Raw genomic sequence first — 2,253 nt, 5'->3', positions numbered from 1 at the left:
CATAGGAGGAAATCAGGTTGATCAGGCATTACTTGATCTTGGTGAATCTGTGCTGGCTGGTCCTGATCACATTGTTCTTTCCCAAGTACTTCAAAATAGATTTCTTGAGGACCTGCTTCATGATCTTTTGAGGTATCGAGGTCAGACTGGCTGGTCTGTCATTCCCCCAAATCCTCCATCTTCCCTTTCTTAAAGATGGGCACCATGAATTATGCATGCCCCTGGCAGCAGTGGAAGCACAGCTGCGCCCGCGGTGGTGGGAGCACGGAGGCGGTAAGCACGGATCTCCCGCAGATGCTGCCGGCACTGTCGGCGGCGGGGTTGGCGAGTGCTGACCAGGGGTCAGCGACCACCCACAAGCACTGCCTGCAGACACTGTCAGTAATGTCAGTGACTGGGTGGTGAGTGGCGCCTGTCCACAGGCACCACCAACAGTGCACCCCCTACACATTGCCCCTGATGGGCACTATATTTGCCCCTTTCCAGTCATCTGGGTCTTTGCTTGACCTCTGGGAGGTCTGAGAGAGTATAGCTAATGCATCTGAAATTACCTTGGCTGGTTCCATCAGTGCCCAAGGATGCATCCCAGCTAGCCCTGCTGACTTGAAAGCATCTAGCTTCTGTAAGTGATCCCTAATTTTTCCTCCTACTCTAGACTATTTGTCTCCTTCCCTGTCTTTGCTGCTAACCACACTCATCATCTATGGCTGCCCCTATTTGTGAAGACTGAAGTAAAAAAGGTATTAAATACTGAAGCTTTCTCTGCCATCCATGATTAGATTGCCTTCTGCATTATGAAAAGTACTTATGGTTTCTCTGGTCTTCCTCTCACTTTTGACATACTTGTGGAATCCCTTTTTATTGCCATTTATGTCCCTGGCCAGCTGCATCTCCAATCGTGCCTTGGCCTTCTTGATTTTCTCTCTGCATGCCCAGGCAATACTCTTAGAGTCTTCCCAAGTTTCTACTTTGTGTAGGATTCATGTTTGAGTTTCAACTCATTGAAGATATTGTTGTCTAGCCAGGCCGATCTCCTGTTACATTACCCATTCTTGCATCGAATTGGGATAGCCTGCTCATGTTCCCTTAAAACAGCCTCCTTAAAGTGCAGCCAAATCTTCTGGACTCTTTTTCCTTGGACTGACCCCCCAGGGGATCCTGCCTCCCAGTTCCAGTGCTACTCCGGGGAACTGAGTAACAAGGAGGCTAGAGTCTTTTCAAGGTTATGTTAAAAGCCTATGCCAGATCCAGGAAATGAGCCCTAATTTCTTTGTGGCCTGTCCTACACCCTTATTACATCACTGTTTTTCCTTACCACCGGCACCATCATCTTAACAGGTTTCCAGGACCACTGAGCATGTTTAATTAGCATTTAAGCCCCTGCTTGCTCTTTCAAGATGTTCTTTGATTGTGAAATGACTATAGGCTGTGTACCACATGGGTGCAATCCTGTGATTTCTTCCTCCTGCAGGTAGCCCATACTCAACTGTATGTTTCCATTTGAATCAGTGAGATTACCCATATGGATAAGGTCCTGTAGAGAGAGGTCCTCAGGATGCAGAGGATGACAGCACAGTTTAACCTCCTGATTGCCAACCCCCTTTTTTCCATGTATTTTGTTGCTGTTATAATATAGAATTGACAGATATCATAAGTACTTCACCGTTAGTTAATTCTGATGGGGGCCTCATTTGCTAAAAATCCGGCTAATGGGGTTGACAAACAGCAGCCTGGAGCCGTGATTCCTCAGATAAGGATTTTGCCATGCGTGGCAGTTAGAGATTGGCAAGAAATGAGCTGCAGCACTTATAGCTCTGAATAGAGCAACATGAACATCATTTCTGTCTCCACTTTGGACACGGTTGTGACTTTATAAATCAACATTTAGCCATTGTTCCCTTTACTATTGTTGTTTTATTTATTGGCTGAGAATTACCTCTGCAGCTGCTGCTTTTATTGTTAATAATGAGGAGGAGGAGGAGGAAAAGGATGACGGGGAATGGCGGGGAAAAAATGAATTGAACCACACCTCAAATAAATCCACTCTTCGGAGATTTGATACTGAATGGAAGACATCTCCCCTCCTCCATTATTTTTCACTACTGCATATAGTTCTGCCCTTTCTAATGCTGCCCAGGTATGGACAAGTCAAGAAGATCATGATAAACACTTTTCTCATAGATTCCTGGCCCAAATAGAGCAGTAATCATCATCAATCTCTCATTTTGAGACTTCTAGCAGTTTTGCCAAAGT

The 2,253-nt window shown here is 45.6% G+C and overlaps 1 protein-coding gene across 1 annotated transcript in view; it reads left to right on the top strand.

Annotated features, from left to right (window-relative positions):
- CTBP2 (C-terminal binding protein 2) overlaps positions 1-2,253 on the top strand; it is a 122,748-nt gene that overhangs the window by 71,243 nt on the left and 49,252 nt on the right. The window lies entirely within an intron of this gene.

Source organism: Gavialis gangeticus, unplaced genomic scaffold (genome assembly GCF_001723915.1).
Source record: "Gavialis gangeticus isolate Ggan-Ray unplaced genomic scaffold, GavGan_comp1, whole genome shotgun sequence".
NCBI classification, from domain to species: Eukaryota; Metazoa; Chordata; order Crocodylia; family Gavialidae; genus Gavialis; species Gavialis gangeticus.
Note: the sequence above shows the minus strand (reverse complement) of the source record. Positions and strands in the feature narration are given on the sequence as shown.